This window comes from Corapipo altera, unplaced genomic scaffold (genome assembly GCF_003945725.1).
Source record: "Corapipo altera isolate COAL_440 unplaced genomic scaffold, ASM394572v1 118, whole genome shotgun sequence".
Taxonomy (NCBI): Eukaryota; Metazoa; Chordata; class Aves; order Passeriformes; family Pipridae; genus Corapipo; species Corapipo altera.
Genome location: NW_020884991.1, coordinates 1,284,537 through 1,311,067, shown reverse-complemented (window position 1 = coordinate 1,311,067; position 26,531 = coordinate 1,284,537). Strand labels below are relative to the sequence as shown.

The 26,531-nt window shown below is 39.5% G+C and overlaps 1 long non-coding RNA gene across 1 annotated transcript; it reads left to right on the top strand.

Annotated features, from left to right (window-relative positions):
* The first annotated feature begins 1,188 nt into the window (after positions 1–1,188).
* On the top strand, positions 1,189–26,198 carry LOC113958201. The gene is made up of 4 exons (XR_003531446.1): positions 1,189–1,286; positions 3,043–3,188; positions 24,732–24,799; positions 25,727–26,198. It is a non-coding gene; the product is annotated as an uncharacterized LOC113958201 (long non-coding RNA).
* Positions 26,199–26,531: the final 333 nt, after the last annotated feature.

Below are 26,531 nucleotides of genomic sequence, written 5' to 3'. Positions count from 1 at the left end.
TATATAAGGCTTTTATCTGTTTGAAACTTAATTGCAGTTTCTGCTAGTAGATTTTTGCCAGGAGGTGAGGGGACTAGTTCATTCAAATACAAATTTGTTACTTTCAAATTGTTAATGTCTTCTGTGCTTTTTGATTGACTAACCTGGCCTGAGATACTCTTTCAAACAGAGGCTGAAATTTCAAATCTGACTATGGACTCAGTCTTTGTGTGTAAAGCACATGAGACCTAGGATTTGTCTTCACATCTGAAAAATGAGAATCTTCTCTAAACATGACTGTCTTTCTTTGCCCCATTTGTGATAGCAGAAGGCAATAGGAAGTGTCTGCACTCTCCCTCAACTTCGTGTGGAATTTTTCATGTAAATATAGACTGGTACTTAAACAGGTAATAAATAAGCAGTTTGATTTCAGGGCAAGGCACTTTATGGAGTATTTGAACTGATAGTGACAATGTATTAGTTGTGATATTAAAAAACTTGAATATATCTGAGCATAGTTTTCTGAAAAGGTAGTTTAAAATCTGCTGATATTCTACAGCTCTACCTATTTGATTTTGAACACTAGTTCCAAACAGAATTTTAAAGGTTTGGGTTTTTTTTTCAGGGGAGAGGTGGAGAAGGGAGTAGGTAGATTTTCTATGCCAGTAATTCTTTCCTGAGATGAAAAAAAAACTTAACCTCTTTCTACAGTCACTACACATCAAAGTTACTTTCCAACCCTAATGTAAGATTTACATTCGTCACTATGGAGAAAAGATAATATATCATGTTGGCATTCTGTTTCCATATTCATGCTTCTTTAGATTTGAAAATTGATACTGGAAAGGAGCCCAACTGCTGGCTGAAATCTGTTGTGGTGGGGTATAACATAATTCTATACAGCTGATCCACAGCACCAGGTACATAAGGTGCTGCCTCTGGTAAGTGCAGTGTGGCATAATGTATTTCAAAAGCAACTAATTTCAGATATTCTTTCCAAAAGAATTTTTACAGGTTCCTCTTACATGCCAGAGTACTTGTCTGAAACATCTGCTGACAGGTCCCTCTGTGCACCTACAAACCATGTGGGGAGAAAGCCAGGAAAATGAAGAGGGAGCACTTACTTGCTCAAGGTGCTATGACCTCATCCTGGCAAGGTTTGTTATGGGATGTATGCCTGACAGTAACTTGGTGATTGCTTTCCAGGTACTGTTGAGCCTTTCATTGACTTGGAATCAAGCTGTAATATGGGATTCAAGTCCTGTACGGGAACATATCATCCTGTGATCTGAATGCTAGTCATCAAGGTAAAAGATTAATGAAAGGAAAATTGTTTTAACACACTCAGGCTCAAAATTAACAACATGGCATTGCAAATAGTGTGCAAGTCAGGAATGATTGGCTTCAAAACAAATCCAGCTACTTAGCTTGTGTTCAGAAGAATAGCTTTATGCCGAGGACATAAGGCTCCTCTGAATTTCTGCAAAAAAAAAAAAAAAAAGGTCTTTCTAAGGCTTTAACAGGAGCAAAGAAATGTGTCATTGTCTTTAGTGCCCTGACACTAACTAATTCAGCCGGCGATGAGCAACAGAAAATGCAGGACGGCGCTTGGCCGGCCGAAGTCCAGCTGAGGGTGCTGGAGAGCTGAGAACAGCACCGTGAAACGCCTTAAAGTCCTTGAGCCGCGCGGAGCAGTAGATCCACCCTCATACCATTGTGTTTTCTCCTCTATCGGTGAAGCTGCAAAACAAATAGGGAATTAATAAAAATCTTTCTTATGTTTGCCAGATACTTATGTATGTGGATGCTCGTCCTACACATGCTGTCTTCCACATTTATTTCATGACTCTTTTTCATCACTTCCTTTCTTCATGGCTCTGCTGAGCAGCTATTTTATCTCCACCATCCTTTCTTGGTCTATTTTACATGTCAGATAAAGAAACTTGATATCCTCAGTTTCACCTGTACGTTTAACTGTTTACTCATAGAACAGATATTGTCATAAAAAATGAAGAATAATAATTTATATTTGAAGGATAGGCAAACTGATGCTTAGAGACTAAAGAGAGAGTCAGCAAAAAGATATAGCCACTTCCAGTCTGCCTATGTGCAAAATTTAAGCCCTTTAAACTGTTGTGTTGGCCAATTTGCTATGCTTAAAATCCACCAGGAGAACATTTTCTGACTTAGGCTTTGACATGGAGTTTTTTAGGTAATGATTTTGTAGCATGAAACACAGGGACATCCCTGGAGCTAGAGCTGTGATCCAAACTTCTCTTTGCACTAACAGGGCCAGCCAGCAGGCTACAGCCGAGCAGCGTGAGAGCTGCTGCTGCCTCAGCTCTCTGCAGCTTGGAGTCTCTTCAGCATGGAGGTTCCCTGCCTTCCCCCCCTCCTCACCTCCTGCTCTTCTGCAGTATCGGGGGGTTTGGTGGCTGAAGTGTCCTGAAGCATGAAATCTGTGATTGAATCCTCTCCAGGGTGACAGGGTTTCAATTCCAGTCTTAATCATTGGGCTGTAATATAGAAAGAGAAAAATTAAAAAATTGGCACGTGTATCCTTGGGAAAAGATATATGCCAGCTTCTAGGTATGGGAGTGGAGGGCTGTGGATAGCTGTTCACCAGGGGTGTGCCAAAATGGTTGGGGAAGCAGATGATTCAAGACATATTCCTGATATTACTTGCTTTTGCATTGCTCTTGGGTAGCTGCAGGTAATCTGCCTTTCTGTGGCCCTGTGACTCCCAGGCCTGACGCCTTTATGCTCAGATGTCTGTGTTGGCTCTTCTCTGTGAACTGCCCCTCTCTGAATGTAAGCTGCACCCAGCAAAGGGGCTGTCCTGGGTGGCAGCTGGGGTTTGGTTGGTGACCCCCTGGAAAATGACCGTTTGTATCTCAGCCTCTCAGCCCCAGCCTAAGTGCTGCCATGGACTGCTTGTGACTGCAGCAGGCCTGGGCTGTGATCCTCTTGGATAAATACTAGCTTTTATGATATTAATATATAATGTAAGCCTTTGCAGGACTGGAGCATTACTATATCTGACAGCCACTCCTCCCCTCTCAGGATTCCAGTCATCAGAGGTATGAAAGAGTAGTCTTCACAGAGATGTAACTGCTGCCCAAATATGCCTCCTCTCTGTGCACGGAAAGGAGGAAGGCATTGCCACAGAATGGAGGTGTTCTTCCAGTACACTTGCAGAACCTGGCTTGGTAAGAAGGCAGAACCTGCCCTGAAAGGTGGCCTATTACAGTTTTACAGAGCAAACAATACAAGTTTTCAACAAATGGCAGAGTCGAGGTACCTTAGAGTGATGTAAAATTACATATTCATACAAGTTGTCAATTCAATGATTTGCATGTGCTTAGTGTTTACTCTTTGAGAGTTCTGGTTTGATAAATACTAAGTTTGTTGCTATAATGTGAACTAAGATCACCTCAGGGCGCCCACTACTTTAGATTGCTTCTAGCTTGATCTGCATGACATAGTTGGCAAAGACTAGTGTATGGCTCAGAGGGATCTGTCCCATGCACCAAGTGGCATGAATCATATAGCTATATGCATACTTTTCTTTTTTTTTTTTTTCACATTGCTACGGGGTATCCCCGTTTGCTCCCAGACCTTCTTCACTAAAGGCAAAAGCACAAACTTACTTCCCTGTGGCCCCCTAACTAGTCATGCAGCTACCACAGCGCCATACATTTTAGAATTACTTCCTTACTGTACATCTGTGCTGCCTCACCCTTTCCCCTCCCCCTTTCTTCTTTGCTACCTGCAGCACTGCAAACCCCAAGAGCAATGAGCAGAGCTGAGAAATCCCCCAAACTCAGTTATCCGTGCAGCTACTCAGCACAGCTCTCACAGCACTCAACATGTGCATTGCTTCCCCCACTGGGTTTTTTGACCTTTTCTGTGGCCTATTGTCTTTTAGCATCCTGTGTCACACCACCTCACAAGCCCAAATAGTTTGTTCTGGGATTAATTGCTGTGGTTCAGGGCCTCAACCTGATGAGCAATGTAGCAGCCGCTATGCAGCAGTCAAAGCCAACAACAAAACCCTAAGTAGAAAATTAAAAGAGAGATAAACTCCTTTCTCTCTCCTCTCTCTGCAAACTCAAACACTCAACCTAAAGGATTCTCCATACATTTTTGGATAAAGAAGCATCATAGTCTTCTTTTTTTTCCCTTTTAATTGCTCTGTCCCATAACAGAATCCCTCACTATTGCAGTTTTACCTTGTGGGAAGATAGCATAGCAAGATATGTTTAATTTCTTCCCCCTCTCCAACCCCTGCAAGGGAAGCAGAATTGTACCTGGAAAATTATGCATTAGTGTTTGTAATAATGAACATAATTATGAAAAATTATTTTGGTGTCGAGGTAGGCCAGTCAGGGGGATAAGTCCAGGACTGGGAAGCAAGAACACTTCATCTCTGCCACTGACAATCTCCTTGGCCAGGGGAAAGTTCCGCAGACTCCTGTCTTGAACATTCATTCACTTAAGTTAATTTATCTTGATTTTTGGATGCCTGTCTTGAAACAGATAGGATGGATGTGCCAAATGACCACAAAGCGCCTGTCCCAGCACATTTCTTAGACACCCCCTGTCAGTAGGCAGTTGTTGAAAGTGAGCTCAGGTTGAGCACCTAGAAACAGAAGGCTACTTTTGAAAAAAAAAAGGCTTTAAGGCAATAGTGTTATGAAAATACTGACTATCATGAATGCTTATTTCAAAAGGTAGGCTAATACCCAAGATGAGTCTTTCAGGAGAGTGAGGTGAGTAAGGGCACCTCCCCTGCTGCTGCTATCACTTTGGGAAATCCCAGTCCACAAGTGATAGGAAGGCTGACAACATTGTGCCACTCTGCTTGAGAAGGGCCCAAGGGTGACAAAGCTTGATGCTCCCAGCTCAAGAATACCTTCACTGTGACTGAACGTTGCTCCATAGCACAGCTATGAATTATGATGGTGGTTTAGAATTGATCTTAGGAGGTCTTGCTGCCATATAATAGGGTGATCTTTTCAACAGCGTTTTTTTAACTGGAAGAAAGGATATAAAAAATTAAACATAAATAGAAACATGAGAGAAATGGAAACAGGAACATGCACTACGTGTTCCTGGGCTGTGTAAATGAGTCATAGGATTGAGTTTAAAAAAATAATAAGGTAATAGAAACCTCTGTGGATAACTAATCATCTGCTTTATTAGTGGTATGACAGGATTTGAGCAGGAACATTTAACCTGGGACTAACAGAAACCAATTTCTTCCCTTTTCTGTTTGCCTATCAAAACATTTGACCAAGATGTATCTGTGCTGCTCTCCTTCAGACATCGATATCTCATGGCAAACTTCAAACTTCTTACTTCGTCTGTAGTATTACACAGTACTACTTGCATATGCAGTATATGCAGACTTGCATATAATTGAGTACCTACCATGATGGGTTATGGATTACACTTGGATTCCTCTGGCCATTGCTCTAACAAAAATCATAGAGCAAGCACTGAACTGCCTGCATAACCTTGTAGGTGTTGGTGGTTAAGCTGCAGAGGCATTTAGTCAAACCATTCTCCCTGGCAATACATTCCGAAGCGCAGCAGTGTTTTCAGGCCTGCTGGAAACACGCCAGGTTTTTGCTGAGCCTTACATGTGCTGGGGCATGACTTTGAGTAAGGCTGTGTGAATATATTGCCTGCAGTTTTAACTAACTGTAATGGTTTCATCCCTTGTGATGTAGTGACTCATTTCTTTGTGTGCATGCACATGGCAGGTAATGCTCCTAAAGCTGTTCTTATGGTTTCTGATGTGGGTTGATACCTGACTTGTTAATGCCCATGTCCTCTCTTCATGACATTGCTTCTGGAAAGTATTGTTCTCTAAGACAAATTTCAATTTCATTTTGATTACCATATCCAGTCTCCTTGCTTGACTTGCCACCCTAGAGCAGTATAAAACCTAAAATCATTCTTTCACTATGTTGAAAGGTCTCTGGAGAAGAATGACGTCTTAATAGTTCTCTGTATATTCCATAGCATTGATTATTTGCTTTCCCACTTCCACAATACAACAGTATTTTGGAAAACTGTATGCTTACAATTACATACTGGGATTCATATGAAAATCATGAAAATACCATTTAACAGATGTGGGAATGTCTGTTTGTGTCTCCAAGACCTATGTTTGCAAGCACCTTGCTGACAAATTCTTTTGTGTCCATATCATCTTCCCTCAGCATCACTTGCTGTTTGCCTTCCCCTAAGCCCCTCTGAGATCTCTCTCAGGGGTGGAGAATCTGTGTGACGAGAAGGAAATGGCAGTGGTCTAGCCAGATGTCAAACATGCATCACTTTTTCCTGGCCCCCAGCAGAACTCACAGGCGAGGACTGTGCAGAAGACTAGTTTAGGCTGAAAGTGTATTGTGCAACATGCCTAACCCCTCTGCACCAAGGGACAGAGAGGCGTGTTGTGTAAAGGGGAAGATGGCTCAGAGCCAGCAGCATCTAGCAGAAATCATGTTGCAGCACTGCTGCCATGTCTGAGAGACACTTCTTAAGAACGTTTCCTCTGGTTTCCTCTAGAGTTAGAGAGCCATATGCAAAGCCAAGTGTTGAGCTACAGCATATGTGTATTCGGGCTTTGGGCTTTAAAGACTAATTCTGTTTACAGATCCCAAGATTGTGCAATATCATGTGCCAAATGTTATTAATAATTTTGGTTGTTAAAATGTGGGGGTGTGGAGAGAAATGATTGTATGTAAGTGATGTCACGCAATGTGAAAGAAGAGAAAGTGAGCCTTTGTTTCTCTGTGTATGTGGTATTCCAAATAGAGCAACCTTTGCTTCGTTCAGAGATAGAACAGGACTAACAGGAAAACAGCTGTTGGCATGAAAACCAAGAACAAGTCTGCAGTAAGACCCAGAATCAAAACTAAATAACTTGCATGAAACTAAGACTGTGAGTTTTAGATGTAAATCTTCACTCTTGGTAATAAATGAAATCATTGTTTTGTCAACAGAAGGGCTCACCTTAACTTGGCTATGAGTCTTCCCTTACTCTTAAAATCTGTGGAGTACAAGGTTTAAGATGAGTTACCTTATGAAACATCAGCTTTTACTCTTTGATAGCCTGTGTTTTTAAAGCCAATGCATGCAGTCCAGGATACCATTTCTGTTACAGACATAAATATCTTAAATTTTACTGGCAATATTTTCACTGTCAGAAGTCTTCATGTAGTTTAAGAGGTCCTAGGTTAGCATTAATTAAAATAGCTATGCGACAGTGTACATAATTACTGCAGACAGTCTAAGTACAGCTGCAGTCATAGACACTTCCTCTATAAAAGCAAAGCCAAAAGATTTTTTCCAAATTTTTCCTGAAGTTGTATTTCAGTGTCTGTATTCCAGACCTCTATCCCAGAAATTAAGCTATGTTCATAAAAAGTCTCATGTCTTTATCTCATCTTTATAGTCTAAAAGATGGAAAGATGAACTGAATTTATTGAGATTTGAACCACCTCTGTCACTAAATCTAACATGAACCCAGTGACAGAACTTCAGTGGACATACCTTGCCAATAGCTGCTTCCGTAGAATTTGATCCATGGGACAGGCTAATTTAATATTCCTAATAAATACTCTTAAGACTCCTAGTAGTTGTCCCTATTACAAAACAAACAGATCCAAGACATCTCAGAACCTCCATCATCACTTTTATGGAGGAACTGTTGCAGAGGAGTTAGGCTCAGCTCTGTTGTACAGTGTTACAGTGTCTTTTCCATGTAACTACTAGGGAGAAAAAGAAGCCTATAGCAACAAGCTTTTCGAAGTACCCAACTTAATAGTGAACCCTTAATACTGAGTTTGAAAATCTGATATAGTGAATAATTTGCATCAAACTGCATCCTGATTCTGTAACATCTCACTTTACAATGCTGGCCTGCAAGAGCTCGTAAAAAAAGGAGAAGTTGTTTAAAAGTCCTGTTCTTCCTTCCTTCCTTCCTTTCTCTGTAGGGCTGCTGCTGTAGTATCTAAGTCCTGCTGCATACTTTGGGATTTGTTTGACTTTATATTTGCCTTGCTGAAGGACTCTGAAGAGGAGACTTTGAGCTTGCTCAGAAAATGCAACAAAAATGGTGGACAATGCATGACGTGGTTAAAAAAGGGCAGATCCCAAGGAGTCTGACAGCGATGTGAAGGCTGCTCCCAATGTAATAGTAGTGTGGTATCTTAGCATGTATATTGTACAAGCTTTTGAAAATGAAGTTGTAAAAGAAAGCAAAGGGACCACATACATAATGAAATTACATTATGAGTAACAAAAGTACCACCTAGCCTGTGAGCCTCTCTTTCTCCAGGATCTGTTTGAGCCTTCATTTCCTTGTATCTGTATTCTGTGATTGGGCATTGTTTCATTTCCATACCTGTTCAGAAAACTCTTCCCTTGTTGGCATCTCAGAATGAGATGTGAGTAGTGCCACTATGTTCGCTGTGGTGAATTACCAAGGCAACATGTTGGCCAGGGCCAGCCCAGGGCCAGTACTTGCACAAGGATAGCAAGGCAGGGTAGAGGTAGACAAGGATGGAACAACTGGGAGATGAGATATGGTGGAGCTCAGGAAAGCCTTCAGATGCTCCTGGGGCAACAGAAGAATGGTGGAAGCAATTGCTTCTGTTGCCCTGCTGATTGCTGCCACCTTGAGTACACCCATCCCTTCATCAGTAACCCACCTTGCTTCCCAGGGCTTTGAATAAGACAAAGTTGGCCATTTGGATATCCTTCCTGAATCTTGTGCATAACATCTTTTCCTTTAATTCTTCAGAAATTGAGTGAAGCTGTACGGTTCTCATTTTACTCTTCTTATATTCCCTACCAGTGCTCCTTGGGCCCAACATGGTCCCAGCAATGGGATTCTGTGTCAGCTCTTCCAGCAGGCAATGGGACTGACTACACTTGTACTGTGATTTTGAGTTTAATTCCTAAGAAAATACTAAGATCCCTAATTTTATCTCAAAAATCTGAACAACTACATCATGCTGTCTGCACCAATTTTACTGCCTTCTTGTTGTCCTATTGCTTTAGAAGAGTTTTGTTTGAAGACAGAGGTATTTCCTAGCAAAGGAGTGAGACTCAAGTTTACTGATGAGTGTAAAGTCTGGCTGTCTTGAAACATGAGCACTCTGGGTTGGAATGGCTGAGTTCTGAGAAAAGAGGGTAAAAGCTAAAAAGTTAATCTCTTACGAAATTAATTTATGATTTGAAGGTATCTAGAAGTGCGTGGGGAGAAAAAAATGGGATGAAGCCTAAACCAAAATTCCAGTAATTTATTTTGAAACCAAATTAAAAAAAATATTATTAGAACCACACCATGTCCCTTTATTAAAGGCTAGCACTATCTTCTAGTGAATTTTCTAATTGTCCTTTAAAAAAATTAAACCAGTATGATTTCCTTTCTTTCTTGAGTTCAACTTGCTTTTGACTGTTAACTGAACAAAATCAGATAAGGATGTTTTGCATGAAGTTATAATGTATTGCTGATATGTTATAATTTATACAAATTGAACTTCCGCCGATCACTTCTGCGCTCACAGTAAAAAATTGGGTCTTGACTTCAAGGACAGATTAGAACTTGAATAGTGGTGTACTGATGGGCTGCCTTTTGTGGGTGTTTCTTTGTTTGTTTACATCCATGCGGTGTGCTAAGAAATCTATTCATTCAACTTTCTGTAATTCATTCAACTTACATGTCAAGAGTCTGATTTGTAGGGGCTGCTCTAGTCCCCTTCAGACCTCTCTGGAAAGTTTCCATGACAGAGGAGCTAGGGATTTCCCCATCAAGGGAAGTCCCCACTCGATGGTGAAGCAGATCTAGACCCTTAAAGATACCTTTTGGTTAGAGGCATATGAAAAAGTTTGTCCTCTGGCATATTGGCTCCAGGAAAATCATTATCCCTCCCATTCTACCTGTGTATTTAGGGAACTGGGTGTGTTACAGCAGTTACAGGAGGCACCTTTGCTTGCCTTGTTCAGTTGTGTGCTAGGCATAGCTTATTCCTACCCAAGTCTCCAATGAGTTAGTATGTAAGATTAAAACCAGTACATCTCCAGCCACATAAATTTGGCTTCATTTTCTGTGATCTTCTTTTCCTTTTAGTCACCAAATATATGTGCATATGCCTATACTTATGTGAAAAGCATGTACTCTCATAAGTAATAAAAGTAAAGGACAGAATATAAGGCCTGCACAAAAGCACAGAATCCTATTTTTTTTTCCCAATGTAGAATTGGTTTCTAAATATTTACATTTAACTAACACAATAAAGATGAAGAGCCATTTCCCCTCAATTTTTATAATACATATTTCCAAAAGGGCCAAAAGCTTGATACATTGACAGGATATAAAACATAAAAACCCTTCAACTGAAATCAGCGCATTTGTACTTCCCTGGCTGCTTGGTAGACTCCAAGATGCTTTTTAGAGAGAGGGTTTTTCCTCCCTCTAGAACTGTGGTTCTTCAGCTTTTTATTTGTAGGGCTTATATAGTTCCCTTTCTAAACAATTCCTTTCCTCCCTCCCATTATTAGAAAATTTAATTTCATGGAGATCATTTGGGAGATTCAATAACCACTGGTTTTCAAAATATTGCAGATATGCAGGAAGGTCAATTAGTTGTGTAAATTTAGGAGTTCCCTGGCAAATTTGAAAGTAATCATCTCACATTTATGTAGTTCCATTCATTACCAGGGATCTAGGTGCTTGCCAAATACACAGGAAGATGACAAATAATATTTAATGTGCTGAATTATGGTATCCAGTCAGTTAGAAGAAAGCTATGAATGAAATTACACTTCAATTTTATTTCAAGTTTATTTCAATTAGAATTTGATCCAGTTAGAACGTGTACTATTGGGAATCCATAACTAATGGTTTGAATTGACCACCCCATTGACTTTTACAGCCAACATTTGCAAAAACTGACAGAAGATCCCTGATGTGTTCTCTTTCCTTCACAGGGCAGTAAAACAGTGTTTTCAGCTCACTGTTCCTGAAGGGAGGTTGACCCAGAGACAAGAGTGCTCCTATGCAGATCCCAACCTTGCATTTTGGCTTGCTTGATAACTCCCATCCAAATATGAACAAGGCTGTGGCATGGAATTATTCATGAGCAGTTAGTTTCACTGTGAAATGTGTCCTCAAGCAAGAGGAACATATTCTATCAACATTTTCTGGTAACCCACAGCACCCACATCCTCTGCAAGTGAGAGGCAATAGGTAACAAGGGTGATAAAGGCACTGCATACGTTCTCTGAAACTCACAGGTCAAGATGAGTTTACTAATGATAGAAAACTCCTGAATGTTACCACTCAGTCCCCAATGCAGGGGAACCCCTCTTCCTCCCACCCAGCCTTTCTTTTTGAAGAGCACATAAAAGGTTGTGGACAAAATTTTATGTTTGTTTTATGGTATCTGAATTACTGCACTAGTACAGTGTTTGATACTGTACTCTTGTGAGAAATAGATTGTTCTTGCATTAGACTCAGCACAGAGATGAAACAAGTTGTCCAGCACTGTTCAGAGGGAGTCTGTGGCAAAAGAGCTTTCGCTATCTTGCACATCACATAAATTTGGGATCTTTATATAATTTTGTGCTTTCCTCCATGTTTTGAGTGGCAGCTAATGGAAAAATAGGAACATGCAATGTTGTGAAGAGAAGTTTCTCTAGGATCAGTCAACAAACTGGTGGCAGAAAAGAAAATGGAAGTGGCCCTGCTGTGGAAAGTTTTCTTTTGACTCTGCATGCTATGAGGAATCTGCCTGCTGGTTAGTGTGTAGAAATGGTGTGATGTTTCTTTAAACAACTGTCATTATCTGGTGCATTTCCCGATCTGAAATGATCTGAAAATCACTGCAGCCCTGCTACAAGAAATAGATGAACTGATATTTTATATCAGTAGGAAATAGTTTGTGTGCACCCTAGAGTGCTAATGGAATTCCTTTAGAAGATATTTGGCAGGAACATGAAGGAAAGGCATACAGATATCTCAAAGGTTTTGGAAAATGGTAAGCTACTTGGTTACCCCCATTTGTATCTGGTAGTTGGTCATTCCCTTCAGTATTTCAGGGCAACAAGAGACTGAATGTCCAATGATACCTAAAGTGAGGCCAGTTTTGATTGAAAAAGACTGTGACTTGCTTTTCCCATAGGCTTTTTTCTTGCTAGTAGTTTCTAGGACTTTCCCTTCCTGGAAGGTAGTTCTCTGTGGCTTGCAGCTTATGACAAGCTTTCTCTCCAGTGCCCATCTGGCACTCTCGGGAGCTAAGCCAGCTTTCTGCCTCGTCTCACTACTCCCACTCAGAAAAGTTTTCAGAGCAGAGTAGAGTTGCAGATACAATTGTAAGGGGGTCACTTTTCTTAACCCAGCACAGCACTGTAGAGATTTTCCATTCTTTGGGTGTGGATATGAATGCTTTGCACAGTCTGGTTGGCAGGTTCTGTGTGGCCAGTTAGGTAAGTAGAGAAGGTAACTCTTTCTTCTGTTGGCTCCATTCTGCAAGGTGTCAGCCTTCCACATGAAGATGTGTTCATTTTTGCACTTCTACTCATGCAGCAAAAATACTGGCAGACTCTTCACTTGCCACACAGCTACTTGTTTCCCAGAATAAGCAACACGTTCTGGCTGGTGAAAGAAAGTTTCACCTGTCTGAAGTCTGAAAATAAATCCGTGTTGGTTGCTAAAAGCTGGCAGGTGCCTTCTAAAGGACATTGTGAATGAGGCAACAGAAATCTCTGGTAATCTTCCCTTAGAACGGGGTCAGTTGTATAGGAGGGAACAGAGCAGCAGATGGTGGAGAAGAAGAGTCAAATCTGTTGAGGGGTTTTGGTGTATTGGCACTAGACTAGAAGTAGCTGCTGGTTTCACCCATGTTGTTTCACAGAACTGTGCTACACATGGCAGAAGTTATTTGAAGACATAACATAACCACATTTGAATAAACCAAGCAGCATTTACTCTTACTATGGCATTTAGTACTCTGACCTGTTGCCTAGCAGTTTGAAGTAAGTTATATACTAAAGATTGGTGTGGTGACAATAATCTCAGGCTGTGTGTCAGGCTAACCAAAAGGTGCATTCTGATGGCTCTTGCAGAGCTTAACTTGGGTTGTTCACTGGGGCAAAACAAAATATGGCCATTTGGCATAATTGCTACCTGGATCTGAGATACTTTTTCACTGAGATTTTTGATGCATTCAAATCCACAATGGAGCAAGACTCTAGGACAGGAACTACAAACAGATTGCAGTTGAAAGGCTTGACATGAACACATGTGCATTGATCTTGCTGCACTACCTAGTACAAGAATCATATCTCTTTGCCATGGGTCTAAACATTTCATTGTGTTGTTTATTCGCTGCTTATGTCATCAAACTTAAGAGGAGTATAATATTCTGTGAAAGATTAAATCTGAAGCCACGTTTCTCCAGGCAGACTTGGTGTGAGTTAAGTTCAGTCTCTAACTGAAATTCATTTTAGTGCTTTATTGTCTTTTTTAAAAATAAAAATATTTTCTAGTGCAAAACAGCAAAATAACTGCTTTACTCTGAACAACATTTTTTCCTTGTAGTATTTTTGGTTACATGATTGATTAAAGTTCATTTTTTCTTTAGTAATCAAGTGACTATTAAACTATCTGTGCATGCAAAAAAAGATAATATTATAGTTGAGATGGTGAGACTCATGGTCTTCATTTTTAATTTCTTCAATTTTCATATTCTTCACATAAAAGTCAGTTCCTGATTTAGATTATGACAAGGTATATTGACAGACACCCACAAGAAACTATTAATATAGATTTTTTTTCCTTATGGCTCTTTCTTATTCATGCCTTCTTAAAATAGAGGGAGAAAGTAGTAACTTTGCATGGATTAGTATCTGTGGCATAAGGATCTAGTGCAAGATTTTTATCTCAAGATCCAACGTAGAGACAAGGAAGGAAGTGGGATGTCAAGTGAGAAGCTTCAGGACCTGATTCTGTTACAGAATGTGTAGGTTCTAAATTTCAGTGTTTGTCTGAATCTTCGTTTCATCACTAATACAAGAGAAAAGGCAAAACTGGAATTATGGCTGAAGGAATTCATACTAATGTGCATCCACTGAATTGCAGCTAAAAAAAAATTTACCCTTCAAAGCAATGATCCAAAGTAAAAAATATTGGTTGCAGTACTTCAGTGTAAACAAAAGATGTCACTATGAGATGCAAAAAACATTGAGGTAATTAAAGTTTGTTCTGAAACTTTTCAGATCATACCATTATGCTTTAAGAGTGATTATTTTTAGTTTCTTTCTTTCTACAAAGGGAAACCACTGAAGACACTCTGTGAAACTACTTCATCTGAAAAAAAAAAAAAAAAGCATGCCATGTTCTGATTTAGAATGCTCCTTTCTTGATAGGAATGTTTATAGAAATGCTTCCAAGTTCCTGTAAATGCCCCCACGTTTCACACTTCGTATCATGTGAAGCTGTTCTGGACCCTAAAGAAGATGTGGGTGAATCATTAAACCAAAATGAAAGAAGAAGGATATGGAGAATACAAAGTTTGTGAGTTGTAAAGACAAAGCATAGTATAAAGTGGAACAAAAGGGGAAGTTTCAAAGCAGTAGATATTAGAGAAAAAATGACACCAAAGAGATTTTCTTCTGCCCTCATCCATACTTCAGTGGGATTAAACTAAATGCAGCAGAACAATGTCTTATGCAGTGTGTATCTCAATTTTCATGATCCCGTTGATGTCAAACTCCTCCTGACTCTTCTGGAAATAGGACTGCGCTCGTGTTGTCATCAGGCTAAGCAGTAGGGCAGCATTTTCCCAAAAGTAGCATTATTAACAGCAAAGATGCATCTGCAGACACAGCCATGCTCCTTCCAAGGTCAGTTGGACTGACACTCTTGTTCTGAGTTACTTCCTGCAGAGGTACCTCCTGGGCTAGATCTGAAAATTTTTACCCGGGCCAACTGTCTCTGTTCCAGCTTTCTTGAGAGTTTCAGCTCTCCTCTCTGCTTCTCAAGTATGACAGAGCAGAGGGTGGTTGTCAGGCTTTTCTCCATCTTTATTGAGGTCAAGTCCCCAGAAGCCCAGGCCATTTCCTCAAAACTAGTATTTGGCAGAAATGTCATCTCTGCATGCTTGATACTCTTTATCCCTGCTTTCACTTCTGACTAGGCATCCTCTGCTAGACTATCATGATTCTTATGTGAATCTTATACATATTTTTCAGTCTTTGCTTTTTGTGGTTTTGGTTTTTTTTTCCTCTTTCTGAAGTGTGAGCACAAGATTCAGAGAGGAGGTAGTTCATGGGAAGAAATTAATTGTCCCTCTGTTAGTCCTTTGGGGAATCTTTTCAATGCTCAGTACAACTGGAGACTTGCATTGATTTCTCTGTGAGTCCTGTCTGCTCTGAGGAACCTCCCCATTTAGGGGGAAATCCACATTCAGCCACAGCTGGGGGAGTCCCAGGCAGCTGGACAAGACAAGAGAGGGATGTAAAGGACCTAGAAATTGCTTCAGAGAAACTAAGGCATCTGTGTAGGCAATCTGCAGTGCACACCAATAGATGTAACTGAGCTTGGAAGACCTGTAGACTTGAGAGCTAAGCCTGCTAGCTGTCCCACAATGAAACAAGCTGGCCACCTTGATCTCACTCCCTGGAAATAACGAGTCTGGAAAGTTGGTGAAAGCTAGTTGTGGGAAGTGATGGGAACTTTTGCTTCATAAAGCAGTGGGGAGAAGCTGAGCAAACATGTCGGGATTTCACCACGTGAAAGAAGAAGAGAGGAGGCCTCTGATATTTGCAGAATTAAAAAATAAATGTTTGTTTCACTAGTTGGGATGTAGAAGTTTCATATACCACATTGGGTCACGTTCTGGTGAGACTTTATGCAGGGATACATGGGCAGGTACAGTGTGACAGGAAGCAGGCCACGTAGCTCAGCTGCTTGTCAATATATCTAGAAGTCAAACCCTTTCTTTCAATATTTATTTCCAGGTCCAATTTTGATTACTGGCACTATGCCATTGATTTAACACATCACCAGGTCAAGTCAACTGTCGACATAATCCTATGCTGTGTTTAGGATGAGAATCTACATATACATTTGCCTCCATTTAAGCAGTTTGTTCTGTGAAAACAACTCAGAAAAATAAGTTGTTTTGAGCCTATCCAAACCAATGGAAGTTTTCCTATTTCTTCAACAGGATCTTCAGACCACAATATCATTTTCTAGCTGAATGGTAATGGAAGTGTTAGTGGTTTGATCTTACTAGAAAAAGTAAGATCACTGTACTAGAAAAAGTACAGTACTGGTTTTTTGCCATCTTATGAAAATTATAAGGTAGGTGACAGCAGAAGATGTATTAAAAAATATTCAAATGTTGATAAAAGTGTTGATGAATTTTGGATCCTCTAAGAACTTTCCTGAAAGGTAAAAAGCACATGTTTCTTTGCGTTTTCATTACCTTGGCACCTCCTTAAATGAATCAGGTATGTCACTCTGCAGAGTGTGGTGTTACATTAATTATAGTATGCTGTACAGCATTTAATGAGAGCAAGCCCATTAAATCAAACTCAGAAAAAAATCTAAAAGTCAAATTAATTCTCCTTCTTAAAAAGTTTGTATAATATGTAGAATTTCCATTTCTTAGGCTATTTCTATCGTTGCCACCTTTTCCTAAAATTTTTATGTTTCTATATAGTAAGTCGTTACACGATATATTTATAAATGTTCTTTAGTTGCCAATTCTCATTTTTATTTTCCAACAGTTTTAGGATATTCCTCTGTAGCTGTTCTTTCCAATTATACTGTTGTAAAATCTCATATATAGATCAAGAATCTTCACCGGTTAAATAAATCTCAATATGTAAAGAGCTTCTTTTTTTTTCTGGCCATGCAACAGCATAGTGCCTTCACTTGGCACTCATATCATATTCCAATAGTGGCATATCTAGACATATCTCTGTCTACATATGCACTGGATGCTGATTTATAAAAAAAGTGTTTTAAAATAAATCTACTCAGATGTAAGTGTTAAGGAGCTCATCAGAACTCTGAATTTGTACTGTATTTATTAATAGCTTATTGATTTCCCAGGGTGCCCAGACTGAAAATAAATACTGTATGGTATCGTGGCTGGAAATTAGAGTAAAACTTATCTGCTTTTTTTAGTAGGCTTTTTTTTTTCTTCTTTGCAGTACACTTCACCATTGCAGTAGATTCTTTAGAGTATCCTCATTTTACTTGACTGTAGTAGAATAAGGGATGCATCTGCTCTAGTAAGTAAATAATATTAAACTGTTTAATTTGGTAGACAATTATTTGAATTGTGCAAGCATTTACAAATCTCAGCCAGGGTACTGTAGAAGCAAATTGTATTTGGAAAATGTGTAATTCACAGAAGTGTTATAGTACTTAGGAATACTGTACAGTACCATAAAATAATACAAGGACAGGATATTATTAATTTGCATACAATTCTATTAAAACTAGAATTTTTACTCAGGTATCGCAAGACCCTTTGCTGTAAAGGGGGTTCCCTCCTCTTAGAGCTTACAATCAAAGAGTAATCCAAAAACACAACAGTGTAACACAGTCTAGTAAGAAAGAGGGAACTTGAACTGGTCTCACTGTTATCATAATTAGGAAGCACAACAAGGGACCAGTTTACAGGAAAACATCAAGGCACATATAAGTAGGATAGAAGAATATACAGTGGTGTAGATCGCAAAATTTTACAGGTGGCTGTAGCACAAGTCCTTCGGTAGGACCCTCTCATACTAAGCATTTCAATAGCAAGCAATACAATTAGTAGATTAGGACTAGGGTGTGATGGGTCCTACAGAAAGAATACTGGTAGGATTATAATTCATATGATTAAAAAAACCCTAAGAATAAGAGGTGTCTCAAGAAAGAAGATGAAATGAAAATATTAACGTAGAAAGTTTGGCTTTGCTGAAGCACTGGCGTGGTGCAAGACTCTGTTGCCAAAGCTAGGGAAAAAAAATTACTGGGCGAGAACAATTAACCATATTAAGCTTACACTGATGATTACACATCCACAGTGAGTTGTCAGAAAGACAGGCTGAGTTATTAGCTTGGCTAAAATGATTCATGCCTAGAGTCGAAATGTGGATTTGTAAATGATGAGCATGAAGTTGTTAAGTGCACGGGGGGGAGTGATTATTCAGAGATAAGGGGCAGAAGAAGCTAAGGGAACCAAACTGAGGGTTTGACAGAACACCCTGTCTGCCTTGGAGTGCTGGAGTGGAATGAAGTTGCCTCCAAACATCTTTCTGCTATAGAGGACGGAGAAGAATTAGGAGAGAATGGAGATCCTGAAGCCAACAAGTGTGAAATTTTCAGAAATGGCGTTGTACTTGTGCCAAGAACAACTGGCAGACCACGAACGAGAAGCCTGCAGTGCTAGAACTGTAAGCTTCAGTTAAGAAGAAGTCACTAGAGACAATGGTGAAAATAGTTCAGTTGAACTCAATTGCCAAGAACTGAACAGGGGAAGGCCTGAGATGTAATTAAAAAACCAGCTCTAGACAGTGTGCTTAGAGGGGCCATGTGCAACATATCTGGAGTATCCGACATCATTAGTTAGGTGTACTCACTAAGTAGAGACCATGTCACTAAATAATTCTAAAAGAAAGAGCTCTTCCATGTTTCAAGTATAAATCCTGCAAGAAATAGCTGCATTTAGTTAAGGGAGAAGACTGGTAGTATAGGATGAATTAATTGAAAGAGATTAAAATGCATGTAAAGAAAACTGAGTAGATGGTTCAGAAAAAAACAAACCCAACCCAAACCAAAAACCCCACCTATGCAAAGGTGCATAGTGAAAAGAAAGAAAAATAACACAGATGTTGAAAATTAACAAGTAGAAATAATTGATAGAGTTCAGAAAAAATACATTTTAAAATCAACAGGAAGAGCTATGTTTGCATTGCACTGATTTTGAAGGGACAAATATGCTGCTTATATTTCTATCAATTCCTTGTATGTGAATGTTGGCCATAATTTTAGGTATTTTGCCTTATTGATCAAAATTATGTTTACCTCCTCCATAATGAATCTTATTCCAAGAGAGATGGGAAGAGAAAAATCTGTAGAAGTAGCAGAAATAAGGACAGGATACAATCAAGGTTATTTGTGTGAGGAAGAGAAACAGACAGATAAGAAAAAAGTTAAGAAAAAAGAGAGAGAGAGTGATGAAAGGAGGTGCAAAAGACCAGGAGATGGAATAGGGAAGGATCGTGATGGACAGAGAAGATATTAAATGAGGAAAGCAGATGAAAACTTACGCTTGTGAGGTGAGAAGAAGGAGAAAGCCAAAGAAAAGGCATGAGCAACTGAAGGCAAGCTAAACCAAGGAGGAAAATCACAGTATATTTAATCAGTTATCACTGGAAAGAAATTGGTGGCTTCTGGTATGATTTAGTACATCTTCCATAACATCCTGAAAGTTCTCAGTGAGAAAGGAGACCCACTATATTAGGCACTAAATAGCTATAAGGACTGATTTTAACACTTTTTCCCTGCTGGGCTTTTTTTGAGTGAAATCAACCTCTTCCCACAAGTATCTTTTTTTGATCACAAATTCTAGCTCTAAGTTTACATCTGCCTTTTTCTTTTATGAATATTATTTTTTTTTTCACCAGAAGAAGATGGTTAAAAAGAATTTACTTTGTTCTGGATTATTTGTTCACTCTCCAATTCTCACTTTATGAACCCATGCTCTTATATTAGAAAGTTCTTCTGCTGATCATTACTGGAATGAGTGATCTTTCTACGCAGAAATATAGTGAAGCTACCTTTCATCTTTTCTTTCTAAAATGGTATCAAGAAGCTGCTGTCAGTATAGGTTCAGTTTGCTTCAGTCCTGTTAATTCCGTCTTCATTGCCTGTGGTAGAAGATAATTTTTTATTTCCTTATTCAGACTAGAAGTCTTTTGGAAATCACCAGAAGATTTGTTTTAATGTGGTCTGTATCTCAGATACAAAGGTAACATTTTAGAGCTAACTTCAGGATAGAAGACTGAAGGGATAGATCTGAATGATGAAATGAAACTAGGGAGTACTTCGAACATTGCAAGACAACAAAACAAAATCAAATATTTTAAGTTCTAATTGGAATGCACCCAAACCCAGCAAAATGTTTCAGTCAGGAGCAAAGGGTGAGAAATGCTTTGGGAAGTTCCAGCAAAAGCTGAGATTTGATTAAAATTAATCTTGAAGTTCCCCCACCCACATGTGTCACTTGATATTCAAAAATACTCACAGAAAACAGAAACTGTATGGAAGATTTTAGTTTCAGCTGCATTTCCTAGCCTAACTTGCAGGACCAAGAAGAAATGACAGAAGTTACTCTCATTGATTCTCTTAGAAAGTGGGAATCTCTTCTGAAAGGCTGCAGTGTAAGGAAAGATGCATTTCTTAAAAGGCTGTCCTTTAAAAGCTGAAGCAGTACACTCTGTTGGTGGTGGGTTTTTTTAATTTCTGCTTAAAGCTCTCCATTTATTCAAAAGAGTGAATGTCTAGTTATGCTTTGGAAACAAATAATAAAATATGTTCCTCACTGGAAAGATGTTAAGATCCCCATAATTAGATGAAGAACAGTAAGAGGGAGGAAACAGTGCTATGCTCATTTTTCTGAGGTGCAGTTTTTAGCTTTTGGATATTTTTACCCCTTAGACTCCAATAGGTAAATAGATACAAAAGGCAGGTTTAAATAAAGAACTCTACTTTCAAAATGTAAATTAGATGTTTCAAAGTCTTCAGGTATTCCAACTAAAGTACGTTGTCTAATTCATATGAAACTCTGCACTGTAGACCTACCGAAATGCAGAAAACAATGCCAAGTTTTATGAATCTTAAATCCAGTATCTTTGCTAATACCCTTCCTGTCATGCAGTAGTAAGGATGTGACATGAGAACTGGAAGGAGAGCTAAAACCATAGAATTAATATTAATTTTAGCTTACATAAATTATCTTTTTTATTATTATTATCTGAGGAGTTTAAGACTTTTAACAAAAGGGGAAAAAAAAGGAAAGCAAAAAAATCTGTGAAATTGTAGAATATTGCAAGCAAGTCACCAAAAGCTGCAGGAAAAAGCAAACCCACACAAAATGATGTATAGAAGGAGATACAATACTAACATAAAGTTCAGATCCCCATCTTAGGTCCCTGATTACTGAAAGAGAGGGATGAATGTAAGAGATTTGACGTACAAAGAAACTGCAATGTTTAGATATAGCTTGAATATGGAGGTTTACAGAGCTGGTTAAGTAAAAGATGGTACATAACAGTGAGACTGAGCTGAGGATGTTTGTCTTGTCTTGACAACTGAGAATGTGGAGAAGGTTTTTGGAAGAAAGGCTTGAAGTTCTGTCTGTGTTGTTTTTAAAGCTGATGGCTAGACACTATGAGAAAATACAGAAACAGGGTGTTCATTAGGAAGGTAGAGGGAAGCTCCAGGCAAAAAAATTGTGAAAGGCCAAGGCTAGTGGGGCAGGGCTACAACAGCAGCATTTTTATGTGAGATCTCCCTTAGCGGTAGGTGATACAAGGGAAAAAGAAGCAGAATCATTGAGTCTAAGACTTAGTTGAAGTTGGAAGTGATCTCTGGAGGTCACTTAGTCCAAGCTCCTGGTCAAAACAGGGAGTACATTACAGACAGATAAGCTTGCTCAGGCCTTGCCCAGTTGGGTTTTTGTTGCACACAGTCTCTCTGGGCAGCTGTTTGAGTGCTTAACCACCCTCCCTATGGCCAGGTGTGAAACTCCAGAGGACCACGTTTGATGTTGGAGAATGGTACAACCATTTTATTTTAAACGGATGATTTCAGCTTTGGGATAAAGTGCCAGTGAATGAGATTTCAGAACTGGCCCTAAAGTATGGCACAGAAAGAATTGAGACTTTTCTAAAAAACTTCTGTGAGCTCTAGGGATAAGAGAACTTCTAATTTATTTACATTGGTACATAGACAGTTAATGCTTATGTGATTTTGCAGATGCTATCCCTTTCAGTGGTTAACCTATCCATATTTATGACCCAGGTTTTTGTCCCTGTCTGTCTGAAATGTTCATGGTCAGATATCTTTCCCAATGTTCAAAATATTCTGGGGAATCAGAGCCAGAATTAAAAAGAAAGATTTCATTTAGCCAGAATGCCTTCAATAGTGGGTGTTCTGTTTGGAGGTTCTTTTTGGCTTTCAAATATAAGATGAAATGCTTTATAGTGTGCAACCATCACCCAGAACCAAAGTCAATAAAAATACTGTTGATTTTGTTGAAAATAGAGTTAGGCTGACACTTTGTGGTTTTGAAAATTCTCCCCATAGGTGTCAACTGAAACTACTCAGAATATTGACTGTGATGGAAAAAAATGCATAAGTAGTAATATTTGAGACTGAGAGTTACATTGCACAACCTAGTAATGCAATGTATTTGTGTAGGTGCTGGATCAACTCAGTTTTCTCACCTCTGTGCCAAACACAGTGTGACACCCTGCTCGAGGCAAGGCAGAACTACTTTATTATCAGAGCTACTTTTGTGCCAGGGGGCCACAAAATCATGGAACAGTAGCATGAATGTCACAAGTGCACAACAAGCATGCAAAGCATGTAGCAGGCTCACAGCTAAACAGCATTCTGGATGTTTATTCAACTGCTAAGTAAAATTTATAATATAAGTAGTAGATTTCAGGCCCTAGAAGAGACTTGCCCCTGGTGTAAATTTAAATTAGCTGCTGGAGTGTGCGTTAGTTCCTTACAAGTTTGTGCATCTGGACTTCACTGTCAAAGGATCAGTGAGTGTAGTAGTGTTTTGACGTCAAAATCCAGTCAAGCTGATGTTTGGATGCAGCTAAGGTGGGTACTTGGTTTCAGGAACTGGATAGTTTTCTTCTGTTTCTTAATCTAGAATTAACTTCAAGGCCTGTCTTTCATTTCCAAGTAGTGTAGTGCTTCTGACTTTGCTGCTGCCCACACGACTGTCATTTCTCCTGCATTTTTGCTGAAATAGCGACTTTCTCTCTGGTCAGCCACCAAACTAACATCATGGTAGGGTCACTGAAGGCTCACTAAAAAGAAATCTTGTCTAAAGACAAGAAGAGCCAAAGGCCAGTTTAAATGTGGCATTGTTCTGAAGTCACCATGGAAGAATTCTACCTCTTGTAGGAACAACTGACATCATCACTTGCATTGAACAAAGGGGTTTCCCCGGATTTTATCTCTCTGCAGCTAGTACGTGTGGCCAGCTAAAGGAGGTGAGATTTGATTCAGTTCTTTGTGAAAAAGTTCAGTCTTTTGCAGCAAGGATTTCCATGCCTTGACTCAGTGTATATAGGAGCATGCCCTTTGTTTCACATTATATTCCAGTCACTCTGAAAGTGGTGAGTTTGAGTAGAAAATATGAAGGCACACATTATGGTATTCTGGAGAAAAAAATCAGGAAGGAAAGAAGCCATCACAAGCTTTAGAGATCTGGTTGGATTTATGCTATCATGTACATGAAAATAAGTATATTTATGATGGGAAACACTGAAGATGACAAAGGTGAAACCCCATTACTGGAAACATTTTGCAGAGTAGAACTGCCCTTGAGATGTTAATTCATAAAGCTGAACAATACCTTCAGTGAGCTCAATGAGCAGTAGATACTGCTGTATATAAAAAAATCCTTATTTTGAGACAAAGTTGAAGAACAAAGGCACAGTTGTGTCTGGTCAGACTGGTCAGCTGGCATGTCCAATGGTAGCTGAGAGCAGATGCATAGTGGGGAATCAGAAGGTAAGGTAAGAGTATAGTGTAACTTTTCCAGAATCTTCTTCTGGCCTTCAATAATGTGTAGCTCATGGACTTCCATTGCTAAAGGATTTCCTATTTAGTGATCCTTTATGGATTTTTCTAGTTGCTTATTGAGCCCATGCAGCACCTTTTTACATACACACTTGTGCAGCAAGGATTTCCAAAGTTTAGCTCGATGTATAAAGGACCACTTCCTTTGTTCCAGCCTGCTCTGTGCAGGTTTTATCTAATGCCCCTTAGCTCAGGCATTGGAAAAGAGACTAGGGACAGCCATTGCCCATTCACTTTTCCTATGGCACCTAGTTTAATAGATCTCTAAACATGTCCTTTGTCAGTCATCTTTTTTGCATAATGGAGTCTTCTAAGTCCATGTCTTACAGAGCCACATGTGATATGTGTACCTGTGAATTATTCTCAAGCTCCAAAGCTTCCAGTTGAACAGGTAGTTTGGAAGGAAGGTTTGAGATCTGTTTTTCCCCTCAGAAAATACTGATTAATTTTAAATAATATATTATTGTCATTGAAAATTATTAATTTGGTGGTAAAAACATTAAAGATTTAACAATACTCACTTTCATTTTTCTTCATCCAACTGCTTCCCATAAGCTGGTTTAGAAAGAAGATACTTTTCTTTACTTGAAAGATCAACTTTATTTTTGTACTGGAAACAGTTTATCCAGAAAAATACAGGCACTCCTCTGGGAAAAAAGGTCCAAAATCAAACTCCTCTCTGTGGTTGCTTTCATTCTCAGTGGCTGAAGCACAGATCCTTGGAGGGCAGGAGTGAAGGTAAAAGGCAGACTTTCAGAAAAAGGAAAGCAAGCATTCACTTGTAACTAGTGTTTGACCCATCTACTCTTCATGTTTTTTTCTTCTGCCATTTGGTCTCTAGAGAGTGGAAGATAGTAAGGCTTGGAGCTGTGATGTGCAAGCAAGAAGGGGACTGGGAGGAATGGTGAGGTAAGTGAGGGAAAAAGATTAAAGGGAAGAATAAAAGGGGAGTTGAATAAATATGTATGGCAGAAACAGGGTAATCTTGCTTCCACATATGCAGAAAACCTGTGCTTTCGCTGTTGTATTGAGTAATGATTCATCACTGCAACACAATAAAGAAAACAAATTTACACTTTCTTTCTCGTTTCACATGGGCAGAGGAAAACAGCTTCTCGATTTTAAGATTTAGCATCAATGTTTTCAGTAGAGAATCAAGTATGGATTGAAGGTGCCAGACTGCCAAGTACACCAGAAGGTGCACAGAGACCGAAATCCTCTGTGTAACCACAGAAAGGCTCAGAGGCAGCAGCCTGTAGACTGTAGACTTCCCAAACATCAACATACAGTAGTCTTGTTCTAAGGGGATCCTTCCTTCCCCTTCTCCCTCCCTCCTTCCCTAGTACTAGAAATGGTTGAATGACCTCTTCCATGTCAGCAACTTGTTGAAAACCTTTCAGACTTAGGGGCAAGGGATACAGGTCTGTTGATTTCAGTGAATGTTGCACTTGATGGACTGGAGCTAGCTGACAGTCACTTTTTGGTTTCCAATAGAACATAAACTACATTGAGGTTTTCTGAACACAGAGACATGTAGTAGTTTGATTTGATTCAGCAAAATCAACCCTTTTTATGAACATTCTATTCTGAATTTCTCTTATGGTCAAAGAAGCTCTAGATGTGCGGCACGGACAGGCTGTCATAGCTCCTGTTCCTCAAAAGTCAGTGCTTTGCCTTGTTCTGTTTCCTGATGAACTGCAGAAAACATTATTTCATGTCACTTGTGTTCTAAAATAATCCCCACTCTCAGAATGAGGTCTGCTTGTTTCAGACAGCATCCTGCTGCTACATAGACTGTCTACTGTAATGTCAAATGGAAATACTTTTCTTCTGTAGGATCACTCCCATAGGTGCCAGTGAAGGAGGCTTCAGCAAGGAAAGGACGGAAGATCCAGTGGAACAGCTGCTAGCTACCTGCTGTGTGAAGTTTTTTGCCCTTGAGCTTCTTGGGATTGGTATTTCAACCAGTATAACCTACTGCCATCAGGACTAGCACCAGCTCTGCTGCTCAGCTGTGAGTTGTAACAACACACATAAGAGATATAGTCTTGGGAAAGTCAGAGCAGCAACTACCCACCACAGGGGATGTGTATCCCAATACCTACAGCTTCCGCTAGCCCTCCTCCTTCTTACATCCTTTCTGCTGAAAAAGACAACACACAAAGACACATGGAGAAAAGTTAACGTGCTCATCTCTTTATATTGCTTCTCTGTTTCCTGTATTGAAGGGGCCAACATATTTGGTTAATATAGCTGCTAGCCTTTTGCAAATGAATTTGTCATAATCCTGATGACCCCATCATGTGGAATGAAGGTGAATCTGGTGAAGATGTTTAGATTCATGCACTGTGTTTGTGACCTTCTTCAAGTCTGGTAAATCTGCTGTTGTTCTTTATCTTTGGCTTTTCGATCATGTTTTCTGGGCAGTAAATCTCTGGAAACACTTCCAGAAAAAGGGATCTTGTGGTTCACCTGCCTGATCTATTTTTTGAAAGCAGGTTTGCTCTAGTAGATTTTGACTTTGGTATTTTTTTCCTACTGTGATATTTTGTGTTCAGACCATTAGAAAACCTGGTGACGTTAAGCCACTGCCATTCCATTGTTCTGTGGTGCTTCCGATTTGCATGGAAAATTATTCATG